The 20,833-nt window shown below is 41.7% G+C and overlaps 1 protein-coding gene across 2 annotated transcripts in view; it reads left to right on the top strand.

Annotated features, from left to right (window-relative positions):
- bdkrb2 (bradykinin receptor B2) overlaps positions 1-20,833 on the top strand; it is a 127,570-nt gene that overhangs the window by 72,234 nt on the left and 34,503 nt on the right. The window lies entirely within an intron of this gene.

Raw genomic sequence — 20,833 nt, 5'->3', positions numbered from 1 at the left:
CTGTATCCTTTATATCCAGTCTGTTTAACATTTCCTGCATAGTCAATCTAATTCCTTTGGTCAACACACAAAATATGCTGGATGAACTCAGCAGGTCAGGCAGCATCTATGGAGAGGTTTCGGGCCAAGACTCAGATAAAGGATCTCAGCCCAAAATTCCAACTGTTTATTTCCCTCCACAGCTGCTGCCTGATCTGCTGAGTTCCTCCAGCATTTTGTACGTGTTGCTGTAGAAATCTAGCATTTGCAGAATCTCTTGTGTTTATGATTCCTTTGGTCACTCAGTGTCCTTCACACTGGCCGAGAATTGAGCAGACCAAAAGGTGAGGCACAGAAGGCTTTGGGAAGGGACTGATGGACTGATTCCTTGGGCTGAAGATCCTGGAACCGGGTGCCACAATCTTAGTGTAAGAGGCTTGCCCATTTACAGTGGAGATGAGATAATTGTTTCACAAACAAGAGAAAATCTGCAGATGCTGGAAATCAAAGCACTACACACAAAATGTCTTAGCAGGCCAGGCAGCATCTATGAAAAAGAGTAAACAGTGTATATTTTGGACCGAGAGCCTTCATCAGGATCTTCAGCCTATTGAGGATTTATGGAATTCTCTGCCTACAGAGTTGTGAAGTCCAGTCACAGTGATAGATACCTGGCTGTCGACGTGAGTGCATGGGGGAAATGAAAGAGAATGGTCTTGGCTCCAAGCATCGAACATTTATTCCTCTCTATAGATGTTGCCTGACCTGAATGTTGTTCCTTCAACATTTTATGTGTGTTATTCTGTATTTCCAGCATCTTTTCTGTTTATATTGAGGATTTGAGATTGGCCATCATCTAATTGACTGACAGCTGACACAAGGGGTCAACTTCTGATGCATCAATGAGATGTTATGGGGGTGGAGGGGCAGAATCCTACCTTTGCTCACTTGCATTAAATTTTGGTCATCTGAGGTACAGAGGGGGACTCATCAGGTTAAGCACGTGGGACTGAAGACTCCTCCTCAGAACAACCCCTGATTAGGGTTATTTACCCGAAAGCTCAGCAACTGGTTTCTGGGATGTTCTGTTTCTCTTGTGTATGTAGTTTGTTGAAACTGTGGAAGGTGCAAAGTTCTGAAGGTGGTAGAAGAGGGCGTAAAAGACGCCAGAGATTGGTTGGGGGAGGGCATGATTAGAAAGTGGGATTGGTGAAGGTCTGTAGTTTTCAGAGAGGTTTTGTATTGAATTTATTAATATCAGCCCATGTACAGACTATTTTAATTTAGTGGTAAAATTCCATTTAAAGGACTAATTAATTTTAATGTAGAGTGGCTCTACAATTACTGTATTATACTGATGATATCTCCTGGTTTTGATGTATTTGTATAATGTGGCTATTTGATAATTTTCACTGCTCTATTTTCTTCCTGTACGTGTTCAAATGCTGTAGTTTTTTTTTTACAATAAAATTTTTGAAATGGGGTGAAAAATTGGGTTTTGGAGTGGTTCTGGATTGACTTGGAGGAATTGTTCTCTCAGCCAACTGCACCTGTGATATTTGTCCGTGTCACTTCTCACCGAGAAAGATTGCAGAAATTTGGCTAGTTTGAGACTGATGATGACAGTTTTCATCTGGGAACCCTGGTGATAAAGGGCAATTAATAACTGCAGACAGATCAATGAACTCACTGAACCTCACACTTCTGCTCTTGACAACACTAAGCACATAAGAAAGAGAAGCAAAAGTAGGCCATCTGGTCCGTCAAGCCTACTCTGCCATTCAATCAGATCATTGCTGATCTGGCATTATCTCCACCTACCTACCTTTCCCCCATTGCCCTTAATTCCCCTTCTATGCAAAATCTATCCAAACTTGTCTTAAATATATTTACTGAGGTAGCCTCCACTGCTTCATTGGGTAGATAATTCCACAGATTTACCACTTTTAGGGAAAAGCAGTTTCTCCTCATCCCTGTACTAAATCTACCTCCCCAAATCTTGAGGCTATATTCCCTAGTTCTAGCCTCATGGACCAGTGGAAACAACTCACCTGCCTCTATCTTATCTATCCCTTACATAATTGTTCATGTTTCTATAAGATCTCCTCTCATTCTTCTGAATTCCAGCGAGTACAGTCCCAGGCAACTCAATCTCTCCTAATAGTCTAAACCTCTCATTTCTGGAATCAACCTGGTGAACCTCTTCTGCACCGCTTCCAAGGCCAGTATATCCTTCCTCGAGTAAGGAGACCAGAATTGCACGTAGTACTCCAGGGTATGCTGTACTGTTGCAGCATAACCTCCCTGCTCTTAAATTCAATCCTTCCAGCAATGAAGATCAACATTCTATTTGCCTTGTTGATAGCCTACTGCACCTGCAAGCCAACCTTTTGTGATTCATGCACAAGCACTCCCAAGTCCCTCTGCACGATAGCATGGTGCAATTTTTTTTACTATTAAAAGAATGATTTGTTTTTTCAATTTTCCTTCCACAGTGGATGACCTTGCTTTTACCAACATTGTACTCCATCTGCCAGACCTTTGCCTACTCACTTAACCTATCTATATCTTCTGCACAATTTGCTTTTCCACTCAATTTTGTGTCATCAACAAACTTAGATACACTACACTGAGTCCCCTCTTCAGTATCATTAATGTATATCGTGTACTGTTGCGGGCCCAGCACCAACCCCTGCGGCACAGTGGTCCCCACTGATTTCCAACCAGAGTAACACCCATGTATCCCAAATCTCTGCTTTCTATTAGTTAACCAATCCTCTATCCATGCTAATACATCAGCCCCAACTCTACGCATCCTTATCTTATGGATAAATCTTTTCTGTGGCACCTTATCAAACGCCTTCTGGAAATCCAAGTAAATGAAGTGTATCTGCTCCCCTCTATCCATTGCACTTGTATATATCCTCAAAGTTTGTTTAACAGGACCTGTCTTTGCTGAATCCTTGCTGCATCTGCCTGATGGATCCATTTCTTTCTGGATGCCTCACTATTTCTTCTTTAATGATTTTGAATTACCACTATTCATTTCAAAGTGATCTCCTTCTAGAGTTAGGCCCCTTGCTGACTATTGGGACGAAAAGCCATGATTATTCATAGAACAGGACAGCACAGAAACAAGTCCTTCCACCCATCTGGTCTGTGCTGGACTGTTATTCTGCCTCATCATATCGACGTGCACCCAGATTGTAAGCCTCCATACCCTTCCTATCCATGTACTTATTCAAACCTTTGAAATGTTGCACTCAAACCTGCATCCACCACTTCCACTGGCAGCTCATTCCACACTTGCACTACCCTTTGAGTGAAGAAGATTGCCCTGAAATATTTCCCCTTTCACCATTAATCTATGACCCCTATTTCAGATCTCACCCAATCTCAGTGGGTGGAAAAACCTGCTTGCATTTATCCTGTCTATACCCTTTATAATTTTGTACAACTTCTATCATATCTCCCCTGCATTGGCCTACGCTCTGGGGATTAAAGACCTAACCTATTCAACCTTTCCCTAAAAGTCAGCTCCTCAAGTCCTGGCAAAATCCTTGTAAAAGTCCTCTGTACTCTTTCAATCTTATTGATATTTTTCCCATGCACACCTTCCCAACATCTTACACAATTTCAACATAACATCCCAACATCTGTATTCAGTACTTTGATTTATGAAGGCCTTTGTGCCAAATGTTCTACTTGTGACCCTATCTATATACCTATGATACCTCTTTCATATTCGATACAAATGTCACATTGGATAATTTGGGGGGGGGGAGCTTTGGGGTTCTAACGCTTTAACTGTTGCTCATTCTTCTGTTTTCATGGACGTCTGCGAAGAACAAGTATTTCAGGATGTATATTGCATACATTTCTCTGATGTTAAATGAACTATTGAACTATTAATTAATGGTAGCTATTATTGTCAATATACAGTGGAAACATCTTTGCAGGCCATCCAGGCAGATCATTTAATACATGTACAATAAGGTAGTACAAAAGGAGAAGCTAGAACAGAATGCACAATATAGTGTATCTGCTGAAATGGATAGATAGGTTATATGGCCACTGTAAATTGGCCCTAGTGTGTAGGTGAGGTTTCAAATTATGGGGAGTTGATGGGAATGTGAGGAGAATATAATGTAGGATAGATAGTATTGATTTATTATTGTCACATGTGCTAAGATATGGTAAAAAGCTTTTGTGTGCTATCGACAGATCAGTGTAGACTGAAGTACATCAATCTAGTAAAAAGGAACAAAAGATTGCAGAGCATAGGGTTTACAGAGAAAGTGCAATGCAAGCAGACAAAGTGTAAGGGCAACAATAAGGCAGATTGTGAGGTCAAGAGTTCATCTTTATCATATCAGATGTCCTTTCAAGAGTCTTACAACAGCGGGGTAGAAGTTGTCATTGAGCCATGCAGTACATGATCTCAGGCTTTTGTACCTTCAGTCCAAGAGGGAGAAGTGCCCCTCCATAGACTCTCTCTGCATGTCCCACTGTCTCTGGGGTGGGAAGGGTCCTTGATTATGCTGACTGCTTTCCCGAGGCAGACCGAGTCCACGGAAGGAGGCTGGTAGAAGATCATGGCCATGGTTTTGAGATCTGAGCCTCAGTCTCACCACCGTTGACATTGCCCAGCTAGGGTATAAACAATGGCAGGAAGAGACAGAGTGGGTGGTGAGAGGGTGAGGAACACAAGTTAGCTGGAAGTGGAAACAGGAATGGGTGACTCAGATTGCTACAATACTAATAAGATCATATTTCATCTGATTGCAACTTCAACCTTCCCTTCCTACTCAAAGTCAAATTTATTATCAAAGTATGTGCAAGTCATCATATACTATATTGAGATTCGTTTACAGGAAAATAAAGAAATACAATAGAATTTATGAAAAGCTATACATAAACCAAAACAAATCTTGCAAATAATAATAAAAACTCACCTTTTTAAAGGCTTTCATAACTCTATCCATTTGCTTATTAAGAATCTATCATTCTTAAAAATATTGAAAAACCTGGCTTCCACCAGCTTTTAAGATCAAGAGTTACAACAATTCATGCACCTCAGACTGAGAAAAAAGATCTGTCTTAAATGGTTCGAGATTCTTTCAAAGGAGGAAACATCTAGTCCACCTCTAACCTGTCAAGACCCTCAGTACCTTGAGTATTTCAATCGATCACCCTTTCATTGAATTCCCATGGAACCAACATAACTAGTGCGATCTGACCCCATTAGGCAGCCTGCTCATTCCAGGGGTATGAATTCAGTTGTTTTTCCCCGAACTGCAATCACACTCTTATACGCTTCCTGTATCAAAACTGCACACAGCACACTAGAGCAGAAAAACAAGAGATACTGCAGATGCTGGAAATCCCGAGCAACACCACAGAAAATACTGTGGGAACTCAGCAGGTCAGGCAGCATCTATAGAGGGGGGAATAAACAAGCAACACTTCAGGCTGAGGCCCCTCATCAGGACTGGGAAGAGAAAGAGGAGTACAAGCTGGAAGGTGTTGGGTAAGACCAAGTGAGGGAATAAGTAAGAAGCTGGGAGGTGTGGTAAAGGTAAAGGGCTGAAGAAGGAGGAGAGGAGAGTGGACCGTGTGAGAAAGGGAAGGAGGAGGAAAAGCAGAAGAAGGTGATGGGCAGGTGAGGAGAAGAGAAGTGATGAGAGAAGAGCCAGAATGGGGTCTGGAGTGCAGACCTCAGGCTGAAGACATGCCTGTGTAGGTGGTTATCTGGGATACTGGAGCCACCTAGAATCTCCCAACTGGCAAAGAAAGGGCATTTTACTGAACAGTACACAGATTCCTAATAGGGGTATCATGGCTGATAGGGTGGTGAATGCAGAATTTGGCATGCTGATCTTCATTAGCACTGAATACAGGAGTTGGGGCAGGATTGTCCACACTTCAGAATCCTGAAGTCTACAAGCCTGAGAGTCTGGGGCCAAGGACTGGAGGCCCAAAGGCAGACTGCCCTGGAATGTTGCCACTGGAACATGTGATGACACTTGTGGGCTGCCCCAGCACATCCTTAGGTTGTGTTGGTTGTTTCAGCAAATGACTCATTTCACTGTATGTTTCAATGTCCATGTGATAAATAAATAAATCTGCATTGTACAAGATGTTGTTGAGTTTGCACTTGAAGTACTCTGTTCAGTTTTGATCGCCCTGTTAATATGAGTTGGAAAGAGTGCAAAGATTTGCAAGAAAATTGCCAGGACTTGTGGGTCTGAATTATAGGGACAGGTTTTATTCCTTGGAAGGTAGGAGACTGAAGGGTGACCTCAGAGAGGTGTATTAAATCATGAGGTGCATAGATAGGGTGAATACATAATTTTTTTATCAGAGAAGGAGAATCAAAAAATAGAGGGAATAGGGTTAAGGTGAGATTGGGGAGATTTAAATGAAGGGCAACTTTTTCATGCCAAGGGTGGTAGGTTATATGGAACAAGCTGCCAGATGAAGTGACCGAACCAGGTACAATAACAGCATTTAAAAGACAATAGGCACAGGAGACAGCAGATGCTGGAAACTGGGCCAACACACAATGTGCTGAAGGAACTCAGCAGGTCAGGCAGTGTCTCTAGAGGGAAGTGGACAGTTGATGGTTTAGGTTCATTGGGGCATGGGCATTGGAAAGATATCTGAAGAGGTACAGTACATGGATAGAAATGATTTCGAGAGATATGGGCTAAACTTGGGCAAGTCAGACTAGCTTTGATAGGTACCTTGTTCAGCATGGATGAGTTGAGCCGAAGGGCCTGTTTCTGAGCTGTATAACTCAATGAGTCCCTGAAGGCAGAGGTGCCATGGCCTCACTAATAACACATAAACTATAAAGCATCAGAAAAGATCACCTACCAATCTGACTTGCACTAATGTCGCTCTGTTAAAACAAAAGCCAGCATGAATTTCAATAAACAAGAAGCGAGTTTCTATCTTGGAAAATAAAAGAGAAAGGTAACATAGAACATACATGAAACAGTACAGCACAGGAACAGGCCATTCTGCCCACGATGTCGTGCTGAAGCAGCTAGAAAGTAAATCAAAAAATCCCCAAAACTCATCCCTACTACCTACACAATGCCCATATCCCTCCATCATCCTCACATTCATGTACCTACCTAAACATCTGTTAAAAACCTCTAATGTATTTGCATCTACCACCACACCAGATGGTGCACTCCATGCATCCACCACACTCTGAGTAAAAAAAACTTACCCCTCACAGCCCCTTTGAACCTACCTCCTCTCACCTTCAATGCATGCCCTCTGGTATTCGACATTTCAACCCTGGGAAAAGGGTACTCCATGTCTACTCTATCTATGCCTCTCGTAAGCTTATAAACCTCTATCAGATCTCTCCTCAGCCTCCGTCGCTCCAAGAAAACAACCAAGTTTGTACATTAGCTTTATTTATCCAGTGTACATTGAAGCATCGAACTGAAATGCATGATTTTGTGCCATAGACCAACACAGTCTGATGATTGTTTTGGGGCAGCCCATAGATATCGTCATGCTTCCAGTGCCAACATAGTATGCCCACAACTTACTAACCCTAACCTGTACATCTTTAGAGGAAACCAAGACAGGAAAAATATACAAACTCCTTACAGACAGCAGCGGTAATTGAACTCTGACGCCAATGTTCTGTCCTGTTACACTAGTGTGTCACTCTTTAAAAGAGGAAAAAGCATTGCCTAACATTTGGCATGTATAAACTACTTAAGGGAAGTATAGCAATAATTTAAACAATTACTTTACAAAATATGTGGCCTTTACACGGACTGATCCCACACCTTGCCTGATCTCATCTCCGCCTACATACCTCATCACTAAATGCCACAGTGACTTTGCAAGGTACGTCATGCAGGAACATTTTAAAGTGTTTTTTTGTTAGGTCTATACAAATAAAATATTAACTCCTCCATTTCCTCACAGCTTCTGCTAACTGCTTAGTGTCAATTTCCATTGTAGGGAGATTCCAGTTGTATTTTTAGAGGGGACACGAGATTACAGATCTAGATTAACATGTAAAAGAATTTGAGGAGCTTGGTGGGTCAGGGAGATTGACAGTGAGCAGGGTAGAAGCTGTCCTTGAGCTAGATGGTATGTGTTTTCAGGCTTTTGTAACATCTGCCCAATGGAAGAGGGGCGAAGAGGGAATGTCCAGGGTGGGTGGGGTCTTTGACTATGCTGGCTACTCTACTGAAGGCAGCAAAAAACATAGACAGTGTCCATGGAGGGAAAGCTGATTCCTGTGATGTTCTGAACTGCATCCACAACTCTTTGCAGTTCCTTGTGGTCATGTGCAGAGCAGTTGCCATCCGAAGCCATTATGCATCCAGAGAGGATGTGGTGCATCAATAAAAATGGGTGCGAGTCAGAGGGAAGACTTTGAATATTCTTAGCCTTCCAATGAAGAAGAGGCTTTGATGAGCTTTCTTAGCCATTGCATCTAAATGGCATCTACAGTATGTAGAATTGTGATAAGGAGCTGGTGCAGAACATAGAACAGTATAGTACAGGCCCTTTGGTCCACAATGTTATGCCAACCTTTAAACCTGCTCAAAGATCAATCTAACCCTTCCCTTTTACATAGCCCTCCAGTTTTCTATCATCCATGTGCCAATCTAAGAATTTCTTAAATTTCTCTAATGTATCTGTCTCTACTACCACTCCTGCAGTGTGTTCCACACACTCACCACTCTCTGTATAAAAAAAACTACCTCTGACATCCCTCCTATACTTCCCTCCAATCAGCTTAAATGATGCTGCCTTATATTAGCCATTTCCATCATGGGAAAAAGTGTCTTGCTATGCACCTGATATATGCCTCATATCATCTTATACATCTCTATCAAGTCATCTCTCATCTTCTTTCGCTCCAAAGAATAAAGCTCAACCTCACTCAATCTATCCTCATATTCCCAGTAACTCTCCTCTGCTCCATCTCTAAAGCTTCCACATCCTTCCTATAATGAGATGACCCAGAACTGAATGCAATATTCCAACACAAACTGCTGGCAGAACTCAGCAGGTCAGGCAGCATGTATGGAAAGGAACAAACAATTGACCTTTTGGGCTGAGATTCTTCATCAGGACTGGAAAGGAAGGTGAAAAAAGTATGGTGGATGCCTGGAATGTGCTACCAGGGATGGTGGTAAAGGCAGATACAATAGAGGCATTTAAGAGGCTGTTAGACTTATGAATATACAAGGAATGGAGGGATACAGTTTACATGTACGCAGAAGAGATTTAATTAAATTTGGCATAATGTTCAACAGAGCCATTATGAGGTGAAGGGCCTGTTCCTGTGCTCCATTGTTCTATGTTCTGCATTCTAAGTTTTGTTAACTAGGGTCATTTAGGAATTTGGGAAAAGGTGGTGAGATGAAGACAGGTCACAGATTATGTTTTCCTTCAACATCAATAAGCTTGAAAGAGTTCAGAGAAAATTTACAAATTTTCAAAATTTGCAATTTACAAAATTTGCTGCCGGGACTTGAGGGCCTGATTTATAGGGAAAGGTTGAATAGTTTAGGACTTTATTCTCTGGAGCATAGGCTAATGAGGGGAGATTTGACAGAGGTATACTGAATAATATGGGGCATAGATAGGATGGATGCAAGCAAGCTTTATCTGCTGAGGTTTGGTGAGACTAGAACTAGAGGTCATAGGTTAAGGATGAAAAGAGAAATACTTAAGGGAAACCTGAGTGGGGCAAGTTTCTTCACTTAGAAGGTAAATAGAGCTGCCAGCAGTGGAGGCAGGTTTGAATGTAACATTTAAGAGAAATTTGGATAGGTATGTGGGAGGGGTGTGGAGGACTATGGTCCAGGTGCAGGTTGACGGGTCTAGACAAAATGGTTCAATATGGATGAGATGGACCAAAGGGCACGTTTCTGTGCTGTACTGCTCTATGACTCTCAGTCTGGCAGAGCCCCAAGTGGTAAAATCGCCTCCTCCTTTTACATTTGTGTAAAAGTTCTCAGGAAGTGAATGCAGCTGTGGGATGGCTGATTGAATTAACAATATGTCCTTTTGCAGTTTCTTTACTACACAATCCACTTCCAAGATTTATAGCCTTGGAATCAAACGACCTGCTTTTGATTAAATCTATGGTTTTATTAAAAAAACATTACTGCAGCATAAACAGATATAATTGCTGAAATCCTGTGTTGTTCTTATTCACAGTAAATAATATTGATTCAAGGATCCCCCGCCCTGACAAGGTTATGTTTACAATTGCTGTGAGGGTTTGTTTGGTACCTGACATCATGTTTAGCAGGCACCAGGATAGTCTCTGCATTATTGTGCGAGAGTGGCTGGACACAAGTTGTCAGGGGTTCTCAACCTTTTCTAAGCCATGGACTAATACCATATAGCAAGTGGTCTGTGAACCTCTGGTAAATGAAGCTTAGAACCCAACAGTACACAGTGAAATATTTTATGAGAGAGAGCAAGAAGGGGAAATATAACCTCAGAATCGGATTATCACTGATGGCAGTAATAAACCAGCAGGGTGGCTCAGTAGGATAGCAGTTAGTGTAACGCTTTACAGTGCCAGTGATCTGGGTTCAATTCCCATCGCTGTCCATAAGGAGTTTGTATGTTCTCCCCATGACCACGTGGGTTTCCTCCTGGTGCTCTGGTTTCCTCCCATATTCCAAAGACTTATGGGCTAGGTTTAGTGAGTTGTGGGCATTCTATGGTGACACTTGCAGACCGCCCCTGGCACGTCTTTGGACTGTGTTGGTTGTTTATATAAATGACACATTTCACTGTATGTCTCGATGTTTCAATATACATGTGACGAATAAAGCTAATCTTTAATCTTTAATGCAGTGAAACTTGTTGTTTTGCAGCAGCTATGTAGTGCAATACGTGGTAAAAATATTGAACTAGGTAGTGTTCTTGTGGACCGTTCATAAATCTGATTGTGGAAGAAGGTGTTCCTAAAGCTGTGGATCTTCAGGCTCCTGTACCTCCTCCCTGACGATAGTAATGAGAAGAGGTCATGTACTCAGTGGTGAAGGTCGTTCATGATGGATGCTGCCTTTTTGAGGTATCACCTTTTGAAGATGTACTCGGTGCTGAGGAGACTCATGCCTATGATGGAGTCTCTGAGTCTACAACCCTCTGCAGCTTTTCCAGTCCAGATGGTGGTGCAACTACTGTTACTCTCTTTTTGCACAGCCTAGTTATTATATATAAATTGCAAAACTACAAATTTCATTGTGTATGTTAGTGATATTAAATCTGATTCTGATACAATAGCAACCTTCAAAAGGTACTTACATAAATCAGTACAGGATAGGAAAGGTCTAGAGGAATATGGTCCAAACACATGCAAGTGGATCTAGCTCAGGTAGGCCACTTGGTCAGCATGAATGAGTTGGGCTGTATGACCCTGACTGTTTTAGAGCTAAAGGGAAATAAAGGGAGATAGGAATATATTGTCATGACAGTCGTGATTTAGAATTTCAATCCAAAACATCAACAATTCCTTCTTCCCTCCGCAGACACTGAGTTCCTCCAAGAGATTGTTTGTTGCTCCAGGTTCCAGCATCAACAGTCTTGTTATGGTTTCTTTGGAAAATTTAAAACAATATTTGGATGGCTGGGCTGTTTCCAAAGTAAGGCATATTTAGTTCTTGGTTATTTGAGTTCAAGGCAGTAGAAAAAAACACATTGGCACCCTAATCAAAGGTAGGCTGGCATTCTTGATGAGCGTGTGTTCTGACTGTGTAACTGGTATGAATAATTACATACTTAAACATTCAAAATGACCTTTGGAAAAGTAAATATTCCCACAGCACATTCATAGGATGTCAATATAAAATATAAATGATATTTAACGGGAATGATGGCTTATGTTGTAATGGAGATTAAAGGGGATATTCTGTGGCAATGAACAATCATCTTTGAGACAGCAGTTTCTTCACAGCCTCAAGGGATTATAAATGTCAAATGCTTTAATACTCCCCAATGCCATTAGGCTTTACATTCAACCGCCAGGACTTAAGAACTTTTTAAAAGCTATTATTAATGCTTTTTGAGATAGTGATTTAGATGCATATCATATTTTTTTACTGAGTTAAGTATTGTATGTAATTAGTTTTGCTACAACAAGTGTATGGGACATTGGAAAAAATTTGAATTTCCCCATGGGGATGAATAAAGTATCTATCTATCTATCTATCTATCTAATATTGTTAACAGACCCTGATATTGTGACAACCAAGCTGCCTAGTGAAGGATAATTTGATGAACAGTGAACTAAAATTAAATTAGTAAGCTGGTTTATTATTGTCACATGTACTCAGGTACAGTGAAAAACTTGTCTTGCGGATCATTTCATTACAACAGCGCATTGAGGTAGTACATGGCAAAAACAATAACAGAATATAGAATAAAGTGTAACAGTTATGGAGAAAGTGCAGTGCAGGCTGAGAATAAGGTGCAAGATCATAATGAGATAGATTAAGTCAATAGTCTTATTACAGTGGGATAGAATCTGTGAATCCTTGAGCCTGCTGGTATGTGCTTTCAGGCTTTTGTATCTTCTGTCCAAGGGAGAGAAGAGAAGACATAACATTCTGGTTGGGTTGGGTCCTTGATTACGCCGGCCGCTTTACTGATGCAGTGAGAAGAGTAGACAGAGTCCATGGAAGGGATGCTGGTTTTCGTGATGTGCTGAGACTTACCTTTGAAACAAGATAGACAGAATAGTGAAGGACATCAATAGGGTAGATAATAGAACACTGTCCCCTACAGCAGAGACTGTACTCCTACTGGAAACAGAGGTCTAAGGGGAATAAGGTTCAGAGAGGAAGTGGGGAATATTTTTTATCACCTGGAAGATGGTTGGAATCTGGAACGCACTGTCTGAGGGGGTGGTGGACACACAGACTGTCACGACAGTTATGAAGTACTGACATGTCCTCTTGACCCATCAAGATTATAGTAGGGAACTATTCTTTTTTTTTTCTTTTTTTCTTTTTTTAAAAATTTTTTTATTAGTTTTTCAAAACATTTTACAAAATTAAAAACCCCAAATCCCAATGGGGAGCATTAATACAGTGCAAGATTAAGCATACAATAACAATATGCTACAAAGGAAGAGAATTTAACAAAAAAGCACCTAAATTAAAGACAAGTGAGCTTAGTGTCCTCCCCAAGCCCCACAACACAAGAAAAAAACAACAACAACTCCAGACCAACCACCACACAGTATAAAGAGTATAAGTCTGGACAGTCAAACTCCCAGACTGTGAATACACTTAGTAACAGAGGATAATAATGCCCACTACCAGAAAAAAAAGGGAGCTGAAAGCAAGGGACCAAAAAGAAGAAAAAGAAAAAAAAAACCCTAGTCAAGAGGAAGGTTATGAAAGTACTCGATAAAAGGTCCCCAGACCTTATGGAACTTTAGATCCGAATTAAGAACTGAATAATGTATTTTTTCGAGGTCCAAGCGGGCCATAATGTCGTTAAGCCATTGTGCATGAGTGGGCGGGGCAACATCTCTCCATCTAAGGAGGATCAAGCGTCTCGCCAGGAGAGAGGCAAAGGATAGTATTCAGCATTTGGTCGGACCCAGACATAAATCTGTCTCGCCCCAAAAACCGAACAGAGCAATTAAGGGGTTAGGTTCTAGGTGCTGATTCAGAATACCCGATAATGTAGTGAAGACATCTTTCCAGAATTTCTCCAAGCTAGGACAGAACCAGTACATGTGGATGAGAGAGGCCACACCCCTCTTGCATTTATCACAGAGCGGACTAATGCCAGGGTAGAATCGAGATAGTTTAGATTTAGACATATGGGCTCTATGAACAATCTTAAACTGTAAGAGGCAATGGCGAGCACAAAGGGAGGTTGAGTTAACCGATTTGAGAACTGAGTGGTAGGGAACTATTCTGTAGTTAATGTAGAAGGGTACAACACAGGAACAGATCCTTCAGCCCACAACATTGTGCCCAACCAATTAAATTAGTAATGAAATGGCCAAATAAGTTAATCCCCTCTGCTGGCACAATGTCCATATCTTACCTTTTTCATCTATCCAAACCATTCTCTGTGTAAAAAACTTGCCTCTCACATCTCCTTTGAAATGATCCTCCCCCCATCTTAAAGGCATGCTCTCAATTATTAGACATGTCAACCCTGGGGAAGAGATACTGTCTGAACACTATCTACTAAATACCTCTCATAATCTTACAAACCTCTATCAGATCCCTCAGCCTCCACCACTTCAGGGAAAACAACCCAAGCTTGTCCAACATCCTGTTATACCACATGCCTCTTATCCAAGCTCTTGGTAAACCTCATCTGCACCCTCTCCAAAGCTTTGACATCTTTCCTATAATGGGGCTGCCCAGAACTGTAGGCAATACTCCAGATATAGCCTAACTAGACTTTTATAAAGCACAACATAACTTCCTGACTTCTGAACTCAGTGCCTCAACTAATAAAGGCAAGCATGTCATATGCCTTCTTAACCATGCTATCAACCTGTGTAACCGCTTTCAAAGAGCTATGGACTTGGACCCCCAAATCCCTCAGCTCCTCAACATTGTTAAGGGTCTTTCCCTTAACAGCGTACTGTCTCTTTATATTTGGCCTACCAAATTGCAACACTTCACATTTGGCTGAGTCAAACTCCATCTGCCATTTCTCCAACTATATCTCCAATTGATTGCTAGCAAATAATATCAAAGAGGATACTAAGCTAGCAAATAATATCAAAGAGGATACTAAAAGCTTTTTCAAGTATATAAAGAGTAAAAGACAGGTGAGAGTAGATATAGGACCAATAGAAAATGATGCTGGAGAAATTGTAATGGGAGATAAGGAGATGGCGGAGGAACTGAACAGGTATTTTGCATCAGTCTTTGTCTTTGATCAGACATCAGCAATATACTGGACATTCAAGGGTGTCAGGGAAGAGAAATATGCGCAGTCACAATTACAACAGAGAAAGTACTCAGGAATCTGAATAGTCTAAGGGTAGATAAATCTCCTGGACCAGATGGAATGCACCCTCATGTTCTGAAGGAAGTAGTAGTGGAGATTGCGGAGGCATTAGCAATGATCTTTCAAAAGTCGATAGACTCTGGCCTGGTTCCGGAGGACTGGAAGATTGCAAATGTCATTCCGCTATTTAAGAAGGGGGTAAGGAAGCAAAAAGGAAATTATAGACCTGTTAGCTTGACATTGGTGGTTGGGAAGTTGTTGGAGTCGACTGTCAAGGAAGAGGTTATGGAGTACCTGGAGGCGTATGACAAAATAAGCAGAACTCAGCATGGTTTCCTTAAAGGAAAATCCTGCCTGACAAACCTAGTGCAATTTTTTGAGGAAATTACAAGTAGGCTAGACAAGGGAGATGCAGTGGATGTTGTGTATTTGGATTTTCAGAAGGCCTTTGACAAGGTGCCACACATGAGGCTGCTAAACAAGATAAGAGCCCATGGAATTACGGGAAAGTTACATATGTGGATAGAGTGTTGGTTGATTGGCAGGAAACAGAGAGTGGGAATAAAGGGATCCCATTCTGGCTGGCTGCCGGTTACCAGTGGTGTTCCACAGGGGTCCGTGTTGGGACCGCTTCTTTTTACATTGTATTTCAACGATTTGGATTATGGAATAGATGGCTTTGTGGCTAAGTTTGCTGATGATACAAAGATAGGTGGAGGGGCCGGTAGTGTTGAGGAAACAGAGAGTCTGCAAAGAGACTTGGATAGATTGGGGGAATGGACAAAGAAGTGGCAAATGAATTACAATGTCGGAAAGTGTACAGTCAGGCACTTTGTTAGAAGAAATAAATGGGCAGACTATTATTTAAATGGGGAGAGAAATCAAAGTTCTGAGATGCAACGGGACTTGGGAGTCCTCGTGCAGGATACCCTTAAGGTTAACCTCCAGGTTTAGTCGGTGGTGAAGAAGGCAAATGCAATGTTGGCATCATTTCTAGAGGAATAGAGTATAGGAGCAGGGATGTGATGTTGAGGCTCTAAAAGGCACTGGTAAGACCTCACTTGGAATACTGTGTGCAGTTTTGGGCTCCTTATTTAAGAAAGGATGTGCTGACATTGGAGAGGGTTCAGAGAAGATTCACTAGAATGATTCTGGGAATGAGATGGTTAACATATGAGGAATGTTTGACCGCTCTTGGACTGTACTCTTTGGAGTTTAGAAGAATGAGGCGGAACCTCATACAAAACATTTCAAATGTTGAAAGGCATGGACAGAGTGGATGTAGCAAAGTTTTTTCCCATTATGGGGGAGTCTAGTACGAGAGGACAATACAATACAAATACTTTATTGTCACCAAACAATTGATACTAGAGCATACAATCATCACAGTGATATTTGTTTCTGCGCTTTGCGCTCCCTGAAGTACACATAGAAGTAAATATAATAAAAATTTAAATTATAAATCATAATTAGAAAATAGAAAAGGGAAAGTACGGTAGTGCAAGTCAGGTCCAGATATTTGGAAGGTACGGCCCAGATCTGGGTCAGAATCTGTTCAGCAGTCTTATCACAGTTGGAAAGAAGCTGTTCCCAAATCTGGCCGTATGTATCTTCATGCTCCTGAACCTTCTTCTGGAGGGAAGTGGGACAAAAAGTGTGTTGGCTGGGTGGGACTTATCCTTGATTATCCTGGCAGCACTGCTCCGACAGTGCGTGGTGTAAAGTGAGTCCAAGGATGGAAGATTGGTTTGGCCATGACTTGAGGATTGCAGGGCGCCCATTCAGAACAGAGATGCGAAAAAAAAATTTTTGCCAGAGGGTGGTGAATCTATGGAATTTGTTGCCACGGGTGGCAGTGGAGGCCAAGGCATTGGGTGTATTTAAGGCAGAGATTGATAGGTATCTGAGTAATCAGGGCATCAAAGGTTATGGTGAGAAGGTGGGGGAATGGGACTAAAGGGGAAATTGGATCAGCTCATGATGAAATGGCGGAGCAGACTCGATGGGCCGAATGGCTGATTTCTGCTCCTTTGTCTTATGATTTATACCCTACTGTATGCTTTCCCAATCTTCTACACAATCCACACCACCACCAATTTTCATATTATCTGCAAACTTACTAACCCATACATCTACATTTTCATCCAGGTCATTTATATACATCACAAATAGTAAAGGTCCTAGTAAAGATCTCTGCAGAACACCACTAATCATAGACCTCCAGCTAGAATAAGTTCCTTCGACCACTACCCTCTGTCTCGAATGCACAAACTGGTTCTGTATCCAAATGGCCAATTCATCACAGAACCCATGCATCTTAATCTTCTGGATGAGCCTCTCATGAGGAATCTTGTCAAATGCCTTAATAAAATCTATCTAGGTAGAAAATGTCCACAGCTCTAAATTCAATCACCCACGTGACCTCATTAAGAACTTCAATCAAGTTAGTAAGACACAACTTGCCCTGCACAAAGCCAGACTGGCTCTCCCTAATTAGCCGTGATTTTCCAAATGCTCATAAATCCTATCCCTAAGAATTCTGTCCAGTAACTTTCCAACCACTGATCTGAGACTCACTGGTCTATACTTTCCAGGATTATCCCTGATTCACTTCGTGAATAATGAAACAATATTAGATACTCGCCAGTTCTCCGGGACGTTATCTGTGGTGAGGGAGGTCATGATATTGGTCAAGGCCCCAAAAATCTCATCTTTTGCCTCTTTCAATAAAGGGGTATATCCTACCCCTCCTTTATCTTGAAATGCCCTGGCATATTAATACAAGTGGCAGTGATCTCCCTGTCCTCCAGCTCCTTCTCCTTGGTAATACTGATGTAAAATACTCATTAAGGATCTCAACAACATCCTCCCTTTATCTTGAGTGGTCCCATCCTCTCCCTTGTTACCCTCTTACTCTTGATATATAGAATGCCTTGAGATTCTCTTTAATCCTACTTGCCAAAGACATTTCATGGCTCTTCCAGGCTTTCCTAATTCCTTTCTTCTGCAGTCCCAGTGAGGGCTCTCGGTCTGAAACCCTGACTGTTTATTCATTTCCATAGATGCTGTCTGACCTGCTGACTTCCTCCAGCATTTTGTGTGTATTGCTCTTAAATTCCTGTTGAACTTGCCTCCACCGACACTCCTTTCACCCCTTTCAACCACTCTCTGTGTAAAAATATTTGTCCTGCACATCTCCCTTTAACTTTTCCCCTCTCACCTTAAATGCATGGCCCCTATTATACAACATAGAATGTAGAACATTACAACACAGTACAGGCCCTTTGGCCCACAATGTTGTGCCCACTTCTTAACCTACTCTAAGATCAATCTATTCCTTCCCTCCTACATAGTCCTCCATTTTTCTATCATCCATCTGCCAATTTTAAGATTTTCTTAAATGCCCTAATGTACCTGCCACTACCACCACCCCTGTCAGGCTGTTCTATCAATCCACCGCTCTCTGTGTAAAAAAAAATACCTCTGATATCCCCCCTATATTTGCCTCCAATGATCTTAAAATTATGACCATTTGTATTAGCCATTTGTGCCCTGCAAAACATCTCTGGTTGTCGACTCTTATTATCATGTATACCTCTGTCAAGTCACCTCTCATCCTCCTTTGCTCCCAAGAGAAAAGACCTAGCTTGCTCAACCTATCTTCATGTGACAAATTCTCTAATCTACACATTGTCCTGGCAAATCTCCCCTGCACCCTCTCTAAAGCTTCTACCTCCTTCCTATAATGAGGTGACCTGAACTGAACACAATACTCCAAGTGTGGTTTAACCAGGGTTTTACAGGGATGCAATGTTACCTCGAGGCTCTTGAACTCAATCCCACAACTAATGAAGGCAAACATACCATATACTTTCTTAGCTACCCTTATTAACATTTCAACCCTGGGAAAAAGATACTGGCTGTCTATCTATGCCTCTCATAATTTTATAAACATCAGTCTTTTGATGCCACCATTACATTGTTCTAGAAACGTGGTTACTCTATCAAGTGACTTTTCACTTTCATTCCACTTTCCTGCACTGATCCCGAAAACATACTGACCTACTAATCTACCTCCAGCTTCTCACTTCCCCTGCCCCCTCCCCCACCCATCTACCTTCCACCTCACCTGGCTTCACCTATCATCTTCCAGCTTGTCCCCCTTCTCCTCCTTCCCCACCTTCTTATACTGACTTTTACCCCCATCCCTTCCAGTTCTGATGAAGGGTCTCGGCCCAAAATATTAGATGTTTCTTCCTCTCCATAGATGCTGCCTGACCTGCTGTGTTCCTAAAGCATTTTGTGCATGTTGCTCTGGATCTCTCTGCAAAATCTCGTGTTTCTGATTCCTTCGTCCCTACACTGCTGGGTGGAGGTCTCCAAAGATTCACCATCCATGGGGTAAAAACATTTCTTCCCAACCTGTCCTTACTCATTGATTACGCTTGGTTACTGACATTACTCAAGACAGATGTTGGTAGGTTACTAAGTACTACAGGTATCAAGGGAGATGGGAGGTGGTACAGTGGAAAGGGGTACATATCAGTTAAGGGAGCAGGTGGAATCTTAAACACAAAGTTCTATTGATGCTAGAAATCTTGAGTGACATGCACAAAATGTTGGAGGAACTCAGCAGTTCAGGCAATATCTCTGGATGAGAATAAATGGCAGGATTGCCCAGTGGCTACCATTTTCAACTTCCCATTCCCATTCCAACATGTCAGCCCATGGCCTCCTCTACAGTCACAGTGAGGCCAAATTCAGGTTGGAGGAGCAATACCTCATATTCTGTCTGGGTAGTCTCCAACCTGATAACATGAACATCAATTAATCCAGCTTCTGGTAAATTTTCCCTCCTTCTTCCTCTTCCATAAGCACATGCATGATAGAAAAACAGAGGGAAAAGTTAGATTAATCTTAGAGTAGGTTAAAAGGTTGGCACAACATTGTGGGCCAAGGGACTGTACTGTGCTGAAATGTTCCTTGTTCAGCATGGGTCTTGTGACACAGCAAAATCCTGCATCACACCAGCTGTTACTCATCCCTGGTTTGGCCCGCGCTGCTTACTTTTTCGCACTTCCATTCTGCAATTCCCCATATTTGGAAGGGTTTGGTGACAAAGAATATTATGAGCCAAAAGCTGGTTTTGTTGGAAGGAAAAATAAAAATTCCCCAAGAATGTGAAACACATCTGCTGTGGGAAGTAAGAGAGCGAAAACTGATGGAGGTTCAGAGTGGAGTTACTGGCGTAGAACCGGACTGCCATGTGGGCAGGTATCCACAGACCTTCCTGAACAGAGTCTCGAAACTAACTCCTCAAGTAGGAAGTGTTCATAGGAGTGAAGGCTCATTCCGCGCCAAAGAAACATTCCTAGCAGATTAGGTCAAGGAATGTGCAGTGTTAGTGATTGTTGGTTTAGCTATCACTGCAGGACTTGTATGTATCCAGGGCAAAGAAGTGCACAGAAAAAGTCATTGCGGACACTACCCACCCTAGAAACTACCATTTCCAAAAGCACCCTTCTGGAAAGTACTACAGGGCTATTAAAACAAAAGCTTCATGCCATATTAAAAGTTTCTTTCCCCAGGGACTTTCATCTGATCAATCAATCTAGTTAGCCCCTCACTCACCCCTTCTCTCTATTACCCCATCACTGCACTGCACTGCACTGTAAACACTTCTAACTACTTTTATAATGCGGTTCACATTGTAAATACATGCTGGTATTTATTTATTTATTTGTGCACACTTTATTCCATATCTGTCCTTAATCTCTATTAGCTTTTTAAAAAACAGCATAATAGACAATATAATTCTTTATAATTATTGAATGTTAATGGTTTTTGTTGTATG

This window comes from Hemitrygon akajei, chromosome 3, assembly GCF_048418815.1.
Source record: "Hemitrygon akajei chromosome 3, sHemAka1.3, whole genome shotgun sequence".
Lineage (NCBI taxonomy): Eukaryota > Metazoa > Chordata > Chondrichthyes > Myliobatiformes > Dasyatidae > Hemitrygon > Hemitrygon akajei.
The sequence above is the reverse complement of the archived record's forward strand: the minus strand, read 5'-3'. Positions and strand labels throughout refer to the sequence as shown.